We start from the raw sequence: 22,500 nt of genomic DNA on the forward strand, positions 1-22,500 counted from the left end.
TAATATCTCAAATTCCTCTCATTTGCTTCATCCAACAGGTTTTGACCTTTTTTGTTGATGGAGATGAAGACATAGAGAGCCTGAGGATGCCCTTTTCTCTCGCGACTCCCCACCAAAGGAATTACTGAGATTAACATACTACTTTGATGCAGCTCCTCCTGGGGTTGTTTGAGCGTTTCATCGCCGACGTCATAAACAGGACGTTTCCAACAACCAGGGAAGAAGGAGGAGGAGGAAGAAGAGGCTCCACTGAGTTAGTGATCACTTTCTATAGGTGAGTAGTATGTAGTAGTGGCGGTGGTGGTGGTGGTATCGGTAGCATTAAAAGTCAACCGTCATGAAAGAACTGTTTTATTTTTCCTCCTCTTCCTCCTCCTTCACCTCCTCCATCTCCCTCTTCTTCCAGTGTGATTCGAATGGAAAGAGAGGAGAAGAAGAAGCAAGAGGTGAGGAAAAGGAAGACTTGAAAAATATATGTCTCTCTCTCTCTCTCTTCTCTCTCTCTCTCTCTCTCTCTCTCTCTCTCATGGGGAAACAATAATTAATAATAAAAGTATTGAAATTAACATTATTTCCTCTCATTCCCATACTTATTCTTCTTCTTTTCTTTAGTCACTATATATATATAATATATATATATATATATATATTTATATATATATATATATATATATATAGGAGAGAGAGAGAGAGAGAGAGAGAGAGAGAGAGAGAGAAGAAGGGGAAATGCGGAATAAGGGGGGGGGGGGAGGGGTCGGCAGGGAGGACGGAACAACCTCCTAAAGAAAAGAAAGGAAGGAAGGAAAGAAGGCGAGAGAAAGGAAAGAAAGCAATGGAAGACGAAGAAGGAGAAGAAGAAAAAGACCGACCTTATATAAGGGAGGGATAGAGAAAGAGAGAGAATATTAATTATTACTCTTTACCGCATTGTTTCTTATGGGGATAAACCAATAAGTAAATGAATAAATAAAGAAATCATTATCTATCTATCTATTTATCTATCTATCTATCTATCCATATATATATATATATATATATATATATATATATATATATATATATATATATATATATATATATATATTCCATATCATAATAACTAAATGGTACAGATTAGTTACGCTTTTGCTTTTTGTGTGTACCTGTGTGTGTGTGTGAGAGTGTGAGTGTTTGAGCAGGAGTGAGAGGTGGTGTGAGTAGGTCAGTAGAGGAGGTGTTACTAAAATAATATCCTCCCATTTTTTTCTTTCCTCAGATGTTGACATAAAGCTCCTCCCTCCAGTCGCTGAACTCTTTTCTCTTCCGCTCTGAGGAGATGTGGATTGATTTGCCTCTTGGTACAAAGATTGATTATGATGATGAGGATTTATTGAATTGAAGCAACTCTGCAAGACAAGAAGGTTAAAGACTTATTTGATTTTGGGTGAACGTCCTGTTATGGGTGGGGAGCTGATAGTGAAGAAGAAGGAGAACAGAAGAGAAGAAGAGTAGGAAGAAGAAGAAGAGAGAAACGAAAAAGGAAGGAAAAAAGAAAAAGAAGAGAAAGAAGAGCCGACTGCTGTTGTATCTTATGAGTATCTTTCGGTTAAAAATGGATATGGTGTCTTGTACCTTTAAGTCTCTTTTTATTTCCTTTATGTCTTTAGTCTTTTTTTGTTGAGAAAGAGAAGAGAGAGAGAGAGAGAGACCACATATGCTCATCTGTCCTTCCTGAACAAGCCCCCCCCCCTCCCCCTCCCATCCCCCTGCCCAGTCCCTCCCTCCCGTAGCCTCCCCATATTCCCACATGACCAAGAGCCACCTGAAAAAGAAGCTCTCGTCTGCTCCATCTTTCTTTCCTGTGCTTCTGTCTGTTTTTGTGTCTTGCTGTCACTGACAGGAAAGGAGAGGAACTGCTTTCTCTCTCTCTCTCTCTCTCTCTCTGATGTGTCAAAGTGTTGGTTTCGAGTGACTGATAATAAATAATCGAGAGATATTATGCTTTTTATTCCGTTGTTCATTTGTATTAATATTAAGGCTATATTCAACAGGGATCTCTCCTTACATAAATAGACCCTTCATATATAATTAGATATACTCTTCTATATATATATTTATATATATATATATATATATATATATATATATATATATATACTATATATATATATATATATATATATATATATATATATATATATATATAGATATCTATATATATATATATATATATATATACTATATATATATATATATATATACATATATATATATATATATATATATATATATATATATATATATATATATATATATATATATGATATATGGTGTCTCTCCTGTGTTGTCCTCATACAGAGGATAGATGATGAAATGACAGAATTGATAAAAGGTGTTGTTCAGCTTTCTAGATGCTGTTGCTATCATTTGTTTGTTTGCTTTTGTTTCTCTAGAATATAATGTGTCTGTCAGCTCCTTTTGTTTCCTTGCACAGGTGAAGAAAGTCAAGTAATTCATGAAGGTTCTGCTGAAATGTTTTGACACTTGTTAAGTTTACTTAGCTGCTTTTAAAATTCCACTTGTAGAAAAGACAATGTTGAAAATGTTATATAATATGTATCAATTTTTTTGGTTCTCCATTGATTTGTATTTGAGTTTTTTAAATTTTTTTATTTTTTGGCTATTCTTGATTTTTGTTTTTTGTCTTAAATTTGTGTTTTTTCTGTATGGTCCTTTTCTCAGACCATATTTGAGCCTGTTTGTCATTTTCATTATTATAATAGTGCATTCAATTGACTACTTATCTATCTATCTATATATCTGTATGGAAATATTGAAATGCCAAGGATGAACTATTTGTTTAAGCTTTGCAAATATACTGAATGCTTACTTACACTGTGGGTTTTATTAGCCATGTTAAGCATAAATAATGAAGTAGTTCTGGTAAGAAGAAGTTCATACTGGAATGGAAAAACCTTTGTTTTTTTTTGACAATAAAAACTTCATGTCAAATTTATCGTCACCTTTGTGACCTGCATTTTTGATATACTTCAGATGGCATACAACCTTTATGATAGTGAATGGGTGTACAGATACTGTATTCACAAACACAGAGATGACAGTTTACTTCAAAAGATAAAGTCAATCAGTCAAAAGATTCATTCAACTTGTAGAAGTTACATAAAGTTGCCAAGAAAATTGCCTCAGAAACAAAAACAAAATAAAGAGAAATATTGATGCAAATAAGTCAGGGTCAAATTGGACAAAATACACATCAATGGAAGTGAAACACTTTTTGACAATTGTCAGTCAAAAGGAACAAACATGTATGGAATAGATGCTAAATATCTTCCATTACCCCAAAACTCAGCCTCAAAACTGTGCTTGTAGTCATATCAATGACAGTGGAATAATAATAATAATAATAATAATAATAATAAAATAATATATAATAAATAATAATAATAATAATAATAATAAATAATAATAATAATAATAATATAATAGGAGGTATTTTCCTCAAACAATAATCATAAAGAGTGAAATCCAAAATGAAGGAACAAATCTTGGGTTTACATAACTACAAATATTTTTATTATTATGACTCTCTCTCTCTGTCTCTCTCTCTCTCTCATCTCTCTCTCTTCTCTCTCTCTCTCAGTAAATAGTGAAAATAAATGAAATAAAATAAAATAAAAAAAGTAAAAAAAAAAGGAAAAAAGAAAAAATTTAAAATATGGAAAAAATTTTTTATTTAAAAAATAAAATAATACAAAAAATAATAAAAAGTAAAAATATAAAAAAAAGAATATCAAAAAATAAAAGAAAAAATAAGAAAAAAAATTATAAAAATAAAAATAGAAAAAATAAGAAAATGAAAAATATGATATAAAAAATAAAGAAATAATAATAAAAAAAATTAAAAAATAAATAAAAAAATAAAAAAATATAAAAAAAATCATAAAAAATAAAGAATAAAAACAATAAAAATAAAATAAAATAAATAAAAATAAAAATAAATAAATAAAAAACAAATAAAATAAAAAAATTTAAAATAATAAAAAATAAAAAATAAGAAAATAAAAATTAAGAAAAGCAAGACAAAAGTAAAAAAAAATTAGTAAGAAAAAAATAGAATAAAAAATAAAACAAATAAAAAGAAAAAATAAAAAAGAAAAAATAAAGAATAAAAAAAAAATATATAAAATCCAGTCGGTGAGGCTGAAAAAGAAGAAGTAGAAGAAGAAGAAGAAGAAGAAGAAGAAGAAGACAGCATCAGCAGGTGACTGGAACCAGGAGCCACTCAGACCTGCAAACAGTATCATCCCAGAAAGTAAGAAGGTCCAGGGACGCTCCTTGCCACAGAGGCAACGCAAGAGCAGAAAGTCTTCCTCCGAAGGGGACCACTACTTCTTCTTCTTCTCCTTCCAAAGACATAAAGTGCAGTATTTATAGGAAACCAACCAACAACTTAACTTATGATGTTCGTTTCTATTCAGACCACCATCCCAATATCAAAATATCAATCTTTTCTTCCATGTTTTTACGCGCTTTGTGCATTGTCAGTCCCCAATATTTGGATCAAGAAGAATAGTGAAAGATTTATGTTATCCTTCACATATATTAGATATTTGCTATAATAAAGCCCACAAAAAGTTTTATAGTGTAACACGGAGAAAGAACGCGTAAGAACATTCTCAGCTTGCCATATTTTAATGATTTTGAAACCATAAAATCATTGTTAAAAATTTAACTTTTAAAGTCAACCTGGTTTTTCCTATATAATAACACTGAGAGGGATGTTAATAAAAAAATGACCCAAGAAAGCAATAACATAATTGTTAAAGATATTCATGTATGGACTGCCCCTCCTTTTATCTCGGACAATCGAGCAAGGGGCTTTAGAAGCTAGATTAAAACAGCATAAATATTCCATCAAAACTGGGAAAACATCCAATGCATATTCATTCATTTAATTGAAAAACATCCCACCGGATAAATTGGATTGGTAGTTTAGTAATTGCAAGATCAAAAGATGGTCTTATCACGAAATATTTTAGAATCTGCCATTATAAAAAACTTATTCTTCCCATTGTACTTTAATATCGTGTCCTGTTTATTTAGACTCCTTGTATTTGTAACATGTTTAAGAATGAACCTCAAAGATAAAATCACGACTTAAATACCAAATTAGTTGCCTCATAGATATTTTCTTTGTATAGGTATGCTAATCTGTTTTTGTGAAAAAGTTTTTGTTTACCAAAGGTTTCATGTGGTGAGTTGCCGCCTGGCATTATCCTTTAATTGCCTGTCCCTGTGTCTGAGCAGTTGGACTTAATCTTTTGTAAACCTTTTAAATTGTACCCTTGTTTTTGTCATTTTGTTCAGCAGCACATCCAGCCCCGTAACGTCTATTGTTCCCTAGATATAATATATTATATATATATATATATATATATATATATATATATATATATATATATATATATATATTATATATATATATATATATATATATATATATATATATATATATATATATATATATATATGAAGAGACAGACAGACAGACAAACAGACAGAACGACAGACGGACAGAGAGAGAGAGAGAGAGAGAGAGAGAGAGAGAGAGAGAGAGAGAGAGAGCGGATCACTACTTCAGACCGTTGAAGGAGAAGTCACGTGGGTGGTCGCCATGGCAACCAGGAGGCCTCTGGTGATGACGTCAAGCTATGACGTCACTCTCACACAGATCATTCGTCAGATTATTATTATTATTATTATTATTATTATTATTATTATTATTATTATTATTACTTCATGAACCTTAACCCATTATAGAACCAAATCTCAAAATTGAACCCTAAAGTAAACCCATTCTCAAAATTGAACCCAAAATTGAACCCAATCTCAAAATTGAACCCAATAATGAACCCAATCTCGAGATTCAACCCAAAATTGAACCAAATCACAAAATTAAACCAATATCAAAATTGAACCCGAAAATTGAACCCAATCACAAAATTAAACCGGAAAATTGAACCCAATCTCAAAATTCAACAAAAAATTTAACCTAATCTCAAAATCGAACCCAATCTCAAAATTGAACCCAATGTTAAAATTGAACCCAAATTTGAACCCAATGTTAAAATTGAACCCAAACAAATTTGAACCCAATCTTAAAACTTGAACCCAAAATTGAATTCAATCTCAAAATCAACTTTGAACCCAAAATCGAACCCAAAATAAAATTGAACCCAAATTGAACCCAATCTCAAAATTGAACCCCAAATAACCCTAACACAAAAATTGAACCCAATATTGAACCCAAAATTGAAATTAAACCCAAATTTGAACCCAATCTCAAAATTGAACCCAAAATGACCCTATCACAAAAATTGAACCCAATATTGAACCCTAAATTAAAATTAAACCCAAATTGAACCCAATCTCAAAATTGAACCCAAAATAATCCTATCACAAAAATTGAACCCAATATTGAACCCAAAATGAAATTAAATTAAACAAAATGAACCCAAATCTCAATGACCAAATGACGCTCACACAAAAAATTGAACCCAATATTGAACCCAAATTGAAATTAAACCTTTAAACGAAAACCCAATTCGCAAATCATTGAACCCAAACCCCAAATTAACTAAACAACCCAACAATGAACCCAATATTGAACCCATTGAAATTAACCCAAAATTGAAACCCTAACCCAATCTCAAATTGGAACCCAATCTCTAAATTGAACCCAAAAATTGACCCAATCTCAAAATTCAACCTAAAAATGAACCCAATCTAAAAATTCAACAAAAATTGAACCTAATCTAAAAATCGAGCCCAATCTCAAAATTGAACCCAATGTTAAAAATTGAACCCAAATTTGAACCCAATCTTAAGATTTAACCCAAAATTTAACAAACCTAAAATTGAATCCAAAATTGAATTCGATCTCAAAATTAACTTTGAACCCAAAATTACCTATTACAAAAAATTTAACCCAATATTGAACCCAAATTGAAATTGAAATTAAACCCAATTTAAACCCATTCTTTAAATTGAACACCATATAAAAAAATTGAACCCATTATTAAGCCTATGCCAAAACTTGAACCCAAATTTGAACCCAATCTCTCTCCCCTACGCGTCGCTAAGAAACTAAAATTCGAACTCAAATTGAACTGAACCTCTTTCAAATTTGAACTCAACATCAAATTTAAAACTCACCATCAAATTTGAACTCAAATTTGAACTCAACATCAAGAGAGAGAGAGAGACGAGAGAGAGAGAGAGAGAGAAAGAGAAAATGAAGAGAGAGAGAGAGAGAGGGAGAGAGAGAAAGAGAGAATAAGACCTAAATTGACTACCCCCCCCCCCCCCACCCCACCCCCCCCCCCCCCCCCCCCCCCCCCCCCCCCCCCCCCCCCATCCCGACCGGACGATATCCCGCAGGTTGGAACAGGATGGTAGATCACAACGTTGTGATCACGTGATAGACTTTCTTTCTTTCTTTCTCTCTTTCCTCTGATAATCTTTAGGTCCCTCCTGTAATAACACACAGTCATTCGTTTTTCTATGATGTACGTTCAATTCGTAGAGAACAAGAAAGATGATGGCTAACTCTTCTATTTTTCTCATCTCTGATGAAGATATATAGATAGATATAATAACAACAATAAAATAATAATAATAATAATAAAATAATTAATAATAATAATAATATTATTGTTATAAATAATAATAATAAGCCATCATCACCTCTTCTCAAAGAATTGAGCTATATAAAAAACATTATATATATATATATATATATATATATATATATATATATATATATATATATATATATATGTGTGTGTGTGTGTGTGTGTGTGTGTGTGTGTGTGTGTGTGTGTGTGTGTGTGTGTGTGTACACCCAATAGCGACACAAGCAAACAAACAAACACAAAAATGAGGTGTTAAAATACTCACGTCTTTTTGCCAAAGACAACTACATATATACAGGGGAGAGAGAGAGAGAGAGAGAGAGAGAGAAGGGCGCGTATACATACAGTAATGGGCGTAATAAGATCGCTAGGGAGGGGCCAGATAGAAAAGGCAGATTTGTCATATCTACGCGTAAGTCCCATTAAATGTTTCCCGCAGATATAAATAATCCTTCTTAGGAAGATTCGCTTTAGACCTAGGGAGTCGAGGTCAAGGGTTTGCTTCTTCACTGTTAACTTTTTTTTTTTAGATCAAGGGCGAGAATCCTTTAATGATATTAACCATGACCTTTTAAATCCTCTTAAAAATCCTAGACCTTAAGTCTTCCACAAACCCTCCAACTTTTACTTCCCCTTCCGGCTGAATTTAGCATCTCAAACATAATTTTCTAAACGGTCCTCGAACTTTGTGCCCAAATACAACTTTGTGCCCAAATACCTGTAGAAGAGTTTGGGTGATTTCTAATAGCGAAGAGGGGGCAAAAGGGAGGGCTTTGTCCCATTCGCTACCAGAATCATAACAAAGTTTCTTAATACGACTTGAGGGTTTGATGAAACCTTTCACCAAACCTTGACTCTCCGGATGATAAGGTACGCTGGTAATGTGCTGAATGGCCAGTTCAGCACATTTGTTTGCCCCTAAATACGTTACTCGTGAAATTCAGTCCCACAGTCTGTCTGAATTACAAATGGATATCATACGTAGTCGTGCCCCTCCTACAAGAAGGTACTGTTTCTCTCTGCTACCCATTATCATTTGCAACTTTTGCCTTTAATTTTGTCACGGCCTTTTCACACCACCCCCCTGGAGGATCGATTGAGTGTTGTCGTACTAGATGGCAAAGACTCTTTTTGCTGCCATCCCATTAGATATTGTATGTAAGAGAGAGAGAGAGAGAGAGAGAGAGAGAGAGAGAGAGAGAGAGAGCAGCAGATTAATCATAACACGAACCATAGTACTATTTTTTATATAGGCCTACGCTCCTTTCTTGTCTTTGTTTCCCGAAATTGTGACTTAAGAAAATCTATGATACTAGAGAGAGAGATTAGCTCTCTCTCTCTCTCTCTCTCTCTCTCTCTCTCTCTCTCTCTCTCTCTCTCTCTCTCTGAAAACGTTGAACCAAGCACAGCAGAAGACAGTTGTAGTTCCAGAGAAGAATTTATGTGGTCGCTGCACCAGAAGCCTGACAACAATTGACAGACTCACTCCTGATTTTCTACATAAAAAAAAAAAAGAAAAAAAAATTCTTTTTGAAGCGCGAGTAGGAATAGGCCATAGCATTCGTATTTACAAATTGTTTTCTTGTTCATAACGACGTTTTAAAACAACGTTGTCTGCTTCTTTTGGTCCCAAAAGATCACAAGCTGTTTAGATTTTTTTTCGGACCTTTCTGGTTCGTCATATTTCAAGAGTTTGTATATATATATATATATATATATATATATATATATATATATATATATATATATATATATATATATATATATATATATAGACTTCTATCTGTCTTTCTCTCTCTCCTTCCCTACATCCTCATCCAGTCGCCATCTTGTCCGCCAGATTCCCTCCTCCTCCTCTTGGGGAAGCCTCCTCCTCCAGCGATGAGCGGCCTGGCATCATCGAGGTCCCGCCTCCTTCCCTCCTCCCTCTCCCTCCTCCCTCCACGGAGGACAGAGAGAGTCTCCCTCAGCCTTCTCTCCCTCAGCCTTCTCTCTCTCTCTCTCTCTCTCTCTCTCTCATAAGATGAGGGTATGAGACCTACATATCTTAATTTCAGTTTTTGAGTTCTGAATGAATAGGCCTATGTTTGTTCTGTTGGAATGCCGTGTCTTGTCCCGTTTTGTGTCTTTCATTTCGCTTCCTTTTTTTTTTATTTTTCATCATATTCTTGATGTGAATAATCACTTATTTGCATATGAACTGGAGGGAGTTTACATGTATGTATACCTGACAAGACAGTATATACTGTACCTAGCATCCTCCTCCTCCTCTTGTCAAGGCAGATTCAAACAGGCCTCAAGGTAACGAGTTGACTGGGTGGGCACCACCCACCTACAAACCTCCAAAAACAACTTGTCTCCGCTCCCCACTCGATTAATTCCGCCCAAAAAGGTCTGTAGCGGATGATCTAAACATCACTGAAACACTACTTTTTGAGAGTGACAGAATTTGGTAAACTGTTTGTTGATGTAGCTAAAAAAAATAATAAATGGATATATTCACTAATATGTGACATAAAAATCATTATGTGACACAAAAAGTCTCTTATTAAATGACATTTTCATTACGTACGAACAATTGATGATTTAAACATAAAAGTGACGAAATAAGTGTACTACAGTATACACGTATATTTTATATGTGATGGCTAAGTAAAGGAGAGAGAGAAAAAAATAAAAAGGTCCAGTGCCCACCCACTAAAGCATTTTTAGGTTTAGCCCTGACACGACAGATTTGGGTCTGCCTTCCTGTTCACCACCACGGAGGAGGTCAGTATTACAGGGGAACTATAGGAATCTCCTACAAGGTGCTGTAGCTGCGTATTAAAGCCAGCAAAGACCTACACGTTGAAGGAACCGAAAATACACACACAACACAGTCAGCGCACACCGAGTCTGTAACACCGGCCACAGGTAGACTGTCGGGGCCGACCTCTGCAGTGGCATACCGAACCCTCATAATAGTACTAATTAGCTTCTAAATATACGTGGACTGAGAGCAGATAAGACGCAATCAAGTCCGGAAATCCTCCCAAACGTCCCACCAAATCATGACTGATAGTCAGACCCATCTGGCACAGACTGACTCTCTCCAGATCAGAGACCGTGCTTCGTCAGTCACCTAATATCTCTTCACGCTTCCTCCTGTTTGTTTAGTTCCATCGGTGGATATATATATATATATATATATAGATATATATATATATATATATATATATATATATATATATATATATATATATAAATCAGAACGGCGTTGAAGAAAGACAGCATTAATCATATGTCCCTTTATTCACATTGCGACGTTTCGAGACCAATGTCTCATCATCCAGGCTAAAATAAACGATAAAACTGATATACAATACAGCATTAAATGATTTTTGTTGACATAAAAAAAACAACACATTGAATAAAGTAATACAAGGAAATTCACAATATTGAAATACAAGTTACTCTAAATAATGAAATAAAATAAAACGAAATATAAAAAATATATAAATAAAAAGGCATTATTAAAATTAGGAATAGTTAAAAAAGACACCTTGTCTCAACGACGTTCGGTTGCTGTATGGAAAACGCATCGAAAGTAAACAAAAAGAAGGTCCCGGTTTAAGCTATGTACAAGGGAACAGATGAAGAGTGGTTGTTCAAGGTTGGAACTAGTTTCTATAGCTAGAGATTCTAAAATTGGAAGGTGATGTGCGTATGGACTTGATAACAATATCTTAAAATCCTTATAGTTTATACTATTTTTACAAAATTTCCCATGATTTCTAATGGGCCCTTCTTCTTGTTTACTTTCGATGCGTTTTCCATACAGCAACCGAACGTCGTTGAGACAAGGTGTCTTTTTTAACTATTCCTAATTTTAACAATGCCTTTTTATTTAGGAATAGCCTAACCATCATGTTTGAATTATATATATATATGTATATATATATATATATATTATATATAATATATTATATATATATATATATATATATATATATATATATATTATATATATATATATACATGTATATATATATATATATATATATATATATATATATATATATATATATATATATATATAATATATACAGGTATATATATATATATATATATATATATATATATATATATATATATCTATATATATATATAGTGTGTGTGTAGCAAGAAAGGAACGCGCTTGAGAATATCCTTGAATCAATGGCAGAAAGGTAAGTGAAAACAGGGACAGGGAACAAGTACTTTCGTAGTATATTCTCGCAAAATGTAGAACATACTACGAAAGGTTACTACTTGTTCCAAGTTCCTGTTTCAATTACCTTTCTACCATGGATTTAAGGATAGAGAAGATATATATATATATATATATATATATATATATATATATATATATATATATATATATATATATATATATATATATGTGTGTGTGTGTGTGTGTGTGTGTGTGTGTGTGTGTGTGTGTATAAAACGTATGTTTCCGTGTATAAGACGACCTTTAGATAAGACGAGGCCAAAAATCATGGCAATTTTATCTCACATCTGCAGTATAGGACAACTTCTAAATTACAAATCGATATGTTTTTTTGGAGAAAAGTGATTATTTGCAAAAATTAAACAGGACAACTATATTAATAATAAGGATGACTAAAACAAAGGTTGATATGCTTGATGTATCCAATAACAGTATTACTATTATCATATCGTTACTGTATTACAGAATATAAACGTCATTTGCATGTGATATTGTTTACATTCTCAAAATCTCGGCTGATTTGAGTATTATTATCGATATCTTCAATGCCATTCTTTGTTAGGAGAGATATAATTCAGAGATACCGTTTATCATAACGAAGTTTGGTTGAAAACATGGACATATTACTTCATTGTATAAGCGTTGAGTAGGTATGATTTCTCCAGTTCCAAACATCACTGCCGCCTGGCCGTTATTCGTTTTATTAGTATGCTTTCTTGGGATCTCCACTGCATGAGAAATGAACAAAAATTTATTTTATTTTTACTTATTGAGAATCGGCAGGGTTTAACCATTTTAACGGAGCTCTTAATAAACGTTCGATAGTTATGGTAAATGACGTCGGCAATCAGCTGTTTCCAATTCGGTCGTTTATGCCAATACATGTTTACAATAATCGCTTCATTTAGAATTCTAAAAACCGGAATTTTGTAGTGGAGGATGGAGGAGTATCATTAGTGTTACACTGATAGATATCGACTTGCAAAAGTCGAATAACTAGTTGTATTGAGAATAATGATAATTTAAATAAAACATGTTTTACTGTAATGATATTACATGTATTATTGTATTACATTATAAGAACAAAACGATGAAGCACCGTTTGCATTCTAGGTTTGTTTACAGTCTCAGCTGATCGCGTTTTACCGATATCATCACTGTCTTCAGTTGCTGAATGGAACTTAATTCAGAGATACATACACTTCTTTCGTAAATAAACAAAGTGGGTTGGAAACAAAGCCGCCGGTCTATATGTTTTTTTGCATACAGAAGGTCTCGTAAAGGGAAACCACTGTTTTGTTTTACGTTTGCGTCGCCATTCTCAAACAACCGCTAAAACAACACTACAATAATGAACGATAATAATTGTACACAACCATCGTTCATATGCCTAAATTGTTTGAAACAGTTACAGTTCTAAATTACAAACAGCTTTGCGTGCTGCCTCACTTGATGTTCGCTGCGTTTATCATAAAAGCACGGAGGGAACGGGAAAATACAGTCATAAAATAATCTTTAAAATGCAATGAACGGTACCGAAGAACCAGACTGGAATCCTTAAGATGGTGGTACATGATCGTGATCAATCTTTTGATATGTATGATAAAACTTTAATGAAAAATGAATATTATGTTGTCATAAATATTATTACTACTGTAATTACGCTACTATTGAAATTTCTTAAAGATTACCGAACTCGATGTTTACATTTTCTCAGCTGGCATCGCATAGATGAAAGTTTCTTTCATTGATTTCAAATTATTCCTCAAATAGGCGATTTGTTATGAAGATCTGCCCATAATATATAGGTGAAATGATTTTATTACCTTTATCATCAATTTATTTCATAAGGTGAATCTTTATGTATGTTGGTGGTTAGGGTATATTACGGAGGCTTCTTAGAATTCAAGGGTTGATCTTTAGTATTGCAGTACAAGACGACTCCCAATTTTTAGGGGGAAATTTTAGGATTTAAAGGTCCTCTCTCTCTCTCTCTCTCTCTCTCTCTCTCTCTCTCTCTCTCTCTCTCTCTCATATAATACTATATATATATATATATATATATATATATAAATATATATATATATATATATATACATATTTATACTTACCCATATTGTGATGAGAAAGAAAGAAAGAAATGAGAGAGAGAGACACACACACACACACAGGTTGGAAATGCATATCATCTGTGAACGTCCATTCGCGACCTCGCCCTGATGATAAGCAGAAAGGGTACATAGGAATCCTGCAGAGGAGAAAGTAGCAGCGTTTGTCGACTTGGCCCTCCTCCTCCTCCTCCTCCTCCTCCTCCTCCCCGACCCTCCGCCTGTATCAAGGGACTTTTCCCTTATGGTCCCTGACTCCTGATCAGGATTCCCCTTCGAGGAGAGAACCTCCTCTGCAGTCCTCATCTTCCCTCGCTTCTAAAAATCTGAAACAACTGTTCATTATTATTATTATTACTATTATTATTATAGTATTATTATCATATTATTAAGTAGACGAATAACCCTATCTCTCTCTCTCTCTCTCTCTCTCTGCTATTGTCCAAAAGTAGAGTGTGTGTGTGTGTGTGTGTGTGGCGTGTGGTCTCCCAGACAGGACATCCTGCCTAGATAGTGGCCGTGTGACATCTACTACTACGACTCGTTCTGTGTTCATACACATCATTACCGAAATATTTCATCCAGATATCGAAAACGAAGTGAAAAATTAAGGTTATCTATTGCATCCAGATGAAAAACTCCTCATACAATTTCCCCTCATTTTGGGACCACCTTGACTACATGGTGAGGGGACTGGCTCTCTCTCTCTCTCTCTCTCTCTCTCTCTCTCTCTCTCTCTCTCTCTCTCTCTCTCGACCCTCGGGAATTTCTTCCCAGGTTGGAACTAAAGGGTCCAATAACATTATACATTTTTGGAATAAAATCTGTGGATTTTACTACTTTTGTCAAAATTTACCAAAACTATCATCACAAAAAAATATATGAAGCATCAGTTATCTTATATTGGAAACCGTTAAGACACCACAGCTGGGTGGTAGGGACCTTCCCTCCTCCAGGGACCCCCCACCCCTAAAGGGGGACCCCCAACCCCCAAAGGGGAAGCCTGTAGCCATTATAGTATTAATTCAGACGTTTACCTCAGTAGTAATAATTAGTACGTGCAGGAAACGTAAGTAAAATTATATAATGATAATAATCGTACAATCTCTGCAAAATGTAACCCATAATGAAAGCCATTTTATGAAACGATATATATATATATATATATATATATATATATATATATATATATATATATATATATATATATATATATATATATATGAAATTCTTAGAGGAACAAGTGCTACAGTTATAGCAGTTATGTCTGTGGCTTGCAGCCTTCAAACTTTGTTTATATTATTATTATCATGTAAAAGGACATAATCTAAATAGACTTCGAAATAAATACCAAAAGAGGAAAGAAATCGAATATTTTATTATTAGTGCAATAATCAACAACACTGGACTAGGCCTAGCGGTTGAAGACTGCACGAACACATTTTCTTGAGATATCAACAACTGAAACGAATATATGACAGAGAGAGAGAGAGAGAGAGAGAGAGAGAGAGAGAGGGGGGGGAGCTCCCTGGTGCGCTTGTCTATCATAATTCAATAATTACCGTTACGTTAAAAATACATAAATTTAAAAAAACAAACGTAAAACGTAAACTTGATCTCTCTCTCTCTCTCTCTCTTTTCAATAAAACCATTACCCTCACCGCCTATGAATCCAAAGTGCAAGTGTCAGACACGTTGTTATTATCATTATTATTATTATTATTATTATTATTATTATTATTTTTCTATTATTAACCTGAGGTAACAGAAGAATAATAATAATAGGAAACAGAAAAAACAAATTAATGAATAAATTGACAAAAGTGTAATAACCAAATGAAGGGAGACTGTTCACAGTCCTACAGGAACTTTGGAGATAAGTTCCACAGACATATATATATGTATATATAGTATATATATATATATATATATATATATATATATATATATATATATATATATTATATATTATGGTTTTGTAAGAGACATTGCATATTACATGACATATACATAGGCCTAGGTACACTGTCTTGTTAGGTATACATGCAAACTCCTTCCATCCAGTTCATATGCAAATGAGTGATTATTCACATCATGAATATGATAAAAAAAAATATGAAAAAAAGGTAACGAAATGCAAGACACAAAAAGGGACATGACAAGACATTCCAACAGAACAACATAAATATAGGCCTATTCATTCAGAACTCAAAAAACTGAAATCAGGATCTTTTGGGGTCATAACCACACCTCATGAGAAAGAGAGAGAGAGAGAGAGAGAGAGAGAGAGAGAGAGAGAGAGAGAGATAGCCCGAACCTTCTCCTACTCCTCCGCCACCTTGAGTGAGAGCTCCACCACCAACCACCGAGAGGGAAGAGTGACTCAAAGACAGAGGAGGAGGAGCAGAGAGAGAGGGCGGAGGGAGATTCACTCATTCTCTCAGAGAAGGGCGGAGGGAGGGAGGGAGGCGGGACCTCAATGATGCCAAGCCGTTCATCGCTGGAGGAGGAGACCCACTGAAGAACAGGAGGAGGAAGGGAAGGGCGGGAGTCCTCCCAAAGAGGAAGAGGAGGAGGAATCTGTCAGAAGGCTGCTTTCTGCTTCATTCGTTGTGCCAAGAGTCTTCTCTCTCTCTCTCTCTCTCTCTCTCTCTCTCTCTCTGTCTTCTTCAAGAGGTGGCTCTCGGGATCTGTTAATTGGTTCCTTTCTGACGCGTGATACATATTATACGAAAATTTTATCTTTCTCTTCTCTCTCTCCACATTAGTTACCAAGTTGAAATAAAATAATATATTTCATTATTATTATAATTATGAGAATAAGAATTCCTGTCTATATTATAGGCCTATTTATTCCTCACTCCCTCCTTTATTGTTGCCTCAGGTGGAGATGACAATTAGTGCTTCCTTGATAATTAATCATCAGCTCGATTATTCTGCTGATGAGATTCTTTCTTAAGTCACTGAATGATTAAACCAAGCTGTGAATAGCAGTACTACAGTTGTATTTGTGGAACTGCCACCTCTCTCTCTCTCTCTCTCTCTCTCTCTCTCTCTCTCTCTCTCTCTCTCTCTCTCTCTCTCCATCTGAGGTTTATCATAACTGCGCCATTTCTTGGGATTGACGAAGCAGCGGCCTCAGTTTGGGATTCGCAACGATCAAACTTTTTCTTTCTATTTGAGAGGGAGAGAGAGAGAGAGAGAGAGAGAGAGAGAGAGAGAGAGAGAGAGAAGGGATGAATACTTCCCTCAGCCACCATTGCAAATACTGATTTTAAAGAGATTCGCAACAGAAAAGTAACCCTGGTGATGAACGCTGTCGCTGTTATCGTCTGCATAAAGCCGAATCTTGGCGAGATAGAAAAAAAAACTCATTTAATAGAACCCCGGAAGAGCTTCGAATCAAACCCGATTTGACATCAACCCTCACTTTCATTTTGAATGGGAAAGAGAGAGAGAGAGAGAGAGAGAGAGAGAGAGAGAGAGAGAAAGAGATTCCCCATTTTATCTCGTAGATACCGATTCATTCATGAGATAGTCTAGTATTTTGGTCGCGATCTCTCGCTTTAGTTCCATCTCACCCACCCCCCCCCCCCCCCCCCCCCGCTCCCTTCTCCGGTTCCTGACCCTCCTGAGGCTTCCACTTCATCTCCTGTGACAGCTGATGAGACTGACCCAAAGCTTTGGTCGTCCTCCTCACTTCCAGACATCAATGACGCCATTTGTCTGATATCCTAATTAATCCTCAGTTATCATATCGTTCCCGGTCACTTGTGCTCGAGACTTGTGCCAAGCCTCGACCTGATGAGCATTTCGCTGTCACCAGAATCATAAAGCATCTTATTCCCACACCCTCTATGATTCCAACCGAGAGAGAGAGAGTGACAGAGAGAGAGAGAGAGAGAGAGATAGAGAGAGAGAGAGAGAGCAACTGAGGGGGACATTGACGAATGGAGTTGGCATCCATCATGATCATCAAGATATTCATGAATACACGGCATCGAAATTTCAGGGCTGCCAGATTTCCACACTAAGGAAATCCACGCGTGGTCTCAAACAGTTGCCAGTTATGCAATATATTCGACTTTATCGAACTCGGAGGAATGTATAAGTTGTTTATCGTGATCTTGTAAGTGCTCAAAACTTAGCGGTATGAATTCCCAACCAGTAGCTCTTTTTTCTTTTTCTTTTTTTTAACTGATGAATAAGGATAAACACTGACCCTTTCTGTTTTTAGCTCATATTGTTTAAAAATTAGTTAGATTTTTATTCTGATTTTTTTTATGAGAGGGTAAAAGAAGCAAAACTTTTCAACAACAGTCGGTACTCCTTTCATTTGATGATGAAAAATATGAATAAAACTTATTTAATTTGACGATGAGAAAAGTAACATAGGTGTTTTACCACAAGTTTATACATATAAGGCATCTTAATCACATCATCGTAATGAAATATAACGATGAATTTATAATGATGTTCAATCCGGCATTATTGCCATAAATGTAATGACTAGACGTACCCTTGGGCCAAATAACACTGGTGGTTATATGCTCGCAAGTGAACTTAAAAAATAATTATCACTGTGTTGTATCATTGCAATTACATAATTACAATCACTTTCATAAAGAATTGAAGCTGCAAATGTAATAGTAAGCACCAGTGTTATAACTATGTCTTATTTTTAAGTAAACTGGCAACGTATCCTGGACCTTGGCTAATGTACGGAATCATTTAATTTTACATGAGGATTTAATTACCACTGCATTATACAATTTCTCACTTTTATCGTTATTACACATATATTCATTCATTTAGGGCAATATCAACTGACAACGAAATCATGAGCACTATCATCTATACTAGTAAACTAGGCCTATGATTTTTACTAAGTCTTACGTTATACGAATTACAGCTATGAAATCATTAGAGCCCGTTCCTTTCAAAAGTTTATGTCACTGTAGTTGTAGAATAACCAAACTGATTATACAGGCACATTAATCATATTCACAAGCAAAAACTGCAATGTGCATTGCAAAGGTGTAAAGTGCATCGCTGAAAAATAATTTGCTACGAAATGGCAGTATGAATGTATGCATATATTTCACAAAATTTTCAAGAAAATATACCATCAAAACTAGCAAATTAAGAATACTCTCTAGTATTATGAAAAAGAATAAATGTAGATTTTGTTGTGGACCAGATTGAAAATAATTTAGAAAATGTAACTGAGGCTGGTTGGAGCTGGAGCCAGCCAGTTCGTACGGTCAAGAGCTAGCTTATATTCTAGGTCTTGGTTTGCACATGAATCAACGGCCAGCGTTATGCATCTGATAAACATCCAAATGCATCCACAAATTAAAAAGAATAAAACTAAGTATTTATTTTTATTTTTATGGATATTTGTGTGTGAGACTTATAAAATAGAACAGTAAACATTTTTCATGCCTTATTATTATTAGATTTTAACTAGCATACGCTTTTTAAGTGAAAGGCGTGAAAATGTTTGCGTGTGGATTCCACACTCCCCACCTAATCGCAATGTGGACAAGATGGGCCGTATTAGTGACGTCATTTCCACACTTCGGCAGCCCTGGTCTCGACCTAATGAGCATTTCGTTGTCACCAATATCAGATAGCATTTTATTATCCCCCCCCCCCCCCCCCACTGATTCCAACCGAGAGAGAGAGAGAGAGAGAGAGAGCAACTGAGGGGGACACTTGATAGCAACCATTTACCGGACATAGCAACCTCACCCACCCCCAACCAGGTCCTTTCCCCCCAAAGATATCGAAACATCAAACTTTGCACTCAGTCAAAATGCTTAAAAAAGTGATTTTGAAAAGTTACTTAGTCTGACGTCGTAGCGATCAGACAAAACATCTGGGTAAGAGTCGTTCTCTCTCTCTCTCTCTCTCTCTCTCTCTCTCTCCTTCCCCACACGTTGTTGCTTTATAGAACACTAATTCTGGAATTTCAGATGAAAAGAGATAAATAAATATACTAGTATTCCTTTCACCAAGAGAAAGACACACTGAGGGAGAGACAGTCTCCCTGACCCTGGGAGACAAGAGATCCTTCACTCCACCTTCCCTCCCCCCCCCCCCCTCCCCCGCTCCATAGATGCGACACTCGGTCGCCCAAACACAGGCGCTCTCATGCTCCTCTCTCTCTCTCTCTCACTCTCTCTCTCTCTCTCTCTCTCCCACTTGATTCGGTTGTCCATCTCTCGCTGAAGTATTGCAAAGAGAAGCACCTGCCCTCCTACCTTATGTTAAATCGTTATGTTATTTTTCGCTGTATTTAGTGAAAAAAAAGAATATTTGTGGCAAATAAATAATATATCCTTTTGTTTTTTACTTGCAGTGTGTGAGTGCAGTTGATAGTACTTACCTCATTCCATTTTTTTTTTACTTTACTTTTATTGAAAAAACACCAGCATTCAGCCCAACAAGGAGGCATTATTTTAATATATATATATATATATATATATATATATATATATATATATATATATATATATATATATATATATATATATATATATATCTGTGTGTATGTGTATGTGTATGTGTGTGTGTGTAGCTTATTAGTATAGTTTATGACAATATTTTCAACAATGTTTCAATCTTCCTTGTATAAATAAAACATTTTATTCTTAAAAGAGTTGAAAATTGAACTCTTACTTGGCTACAGAACCTTAGGTTGAAGGACCCATTCTGCTTGAACGGATCATAGACCTACTCTATGCCAGACTATGCAAGATGCAATATATATATATATATATATATATATATATATATATATATATATATATATATATATATATATATACGTATATATATATGCCTCATTGTTATGCTGAATACTGGTGTTTGTGTCATGTCTGGTGGTTGTCATTGTCCCTCCCTCCCCAGACGTTCCCGGCTCCAGCCAAGATGGCGTCGCTCTCTTCTCCCTGAACGATGCCATTTCCATGTTTCTTTTCCCACAATGGCGTCTGTCAACGCTCTTCGGAGGACTATCTATTCTCCTTAAAATGCAGGTAATTGTAATTATATCGAGAGATTCAATGAAATCTGTTCCAATTGTCGTTAAAACATCGGAAATTCCTCTTGAAGACAGACGACTGCTGTTTGCCATTTCATTTTCGACTGAATGAAATACAAAGTAACTTATATAATGTAAACCAGTACCGAACACACCCTTTCGAAACTAAGAGTTGGAAGTACAGATGTGTGTGTGAGTGTGTGTATACACAGAGAGGTTTTCATATCGGCCTATGCACGAGAGCGAGGAGTAGAAGCTGCGTCACAAAGGCGTAACCCAACAGAGTGTGAGGAGGAGCGGGAAGCAGCCTTACCGACTGAGAGAATAAGGGCGAGAGTGGCAGGGAGGCGGTTACAGACATATTCGTCTCTATTGCACCGTTCAGAGGCCAGGTTGACTGACTGCCGTTACTCTCGAACTTTCAATTCGCTGTGACAGTGAATTCACATTGACAGCAAATTCACTGGGAGAACGAATTCAAGGACAATGAATTCACTGTACATTGAATTTGTAGCAACATTAAATTCACTGTCACTGAAATTAATAGCGACAGAATTTCATTATTTCTTAAGGATAATTTATGAATTTATCTCCTTTTCTAATAGCTAATTTGTCTCCTTACTCTCCTGAATAATAATAATAATAATAATAATAATAATAATAATAATAATAATAATAATAATAATACAACACTGACCAGACAAAAAAGCACAGAAACAAAGCGTTCGTTTGGTTTTCCTGTCTATTAGCTACACTTACGTATGTATATATTATATATATATATATATATATATATATATATATATATATATATATATATATATTATATATATAAAGAGAAGTAAAGATGTTTAGGTAGATTTTGATCAATTTTATCTTCGTGGACGAGAAAGAAAATTATTTAAATTTTCAGCAAAACCTCTTTGATTTGGTTCAATGGATAGTGGGTCCTAATGAGGCCCAAAATAGGAAAGTAGATCCAATTATACCTTCAAAGACAAAGGTCATGTAAGGGTTTAGGTCCCGACCGCAGGGACGTGAAGTACCGTCCATTAGAAGCTCTAACCCAGGTACCTTCATTCTTCATGATTATAAAGAGGCTCTTGTTTGGTTGAATTATTCCCCCTAAATTACCCTCCTGTCTACAGTCCCTTGTCAGGAGATCAGAACTTATCCTCCATCACTATCAACGATTATTATTATTAGCATTAGTTGATAAACGTTCCCTGGCAAAGGTGCCCTTTAGGGATAGTTTCCCTAGGGCGTCTTGCTACCCCTCGCCCAGGCCAACTTCCCCAAGGAATAGAGTTATTTTATTGTAGTTTATTGTAATGAAACACTTTCCCTTGGGTTTCAGTGGAAGGTTTCTTTACAGTTTACTCAGAGAAGTTTGTTGCT

Source organism: Macrobrachium nipponense, chromosome 25, assembly GCF_015104395.2.
Source record: "Macrobrachium nipponense isolate FS-2020 chromosome 25, ASM1510439v2, whole genome shotgun sequence".
Classification (NCBI taxonomy): domain Eukaryota; kingdom Metazoa; phylum Arthropoda; class Malacostraca; order Decapoda; family Palaemonidae; genus Macrobrachium; species Macrobrachium nipponense.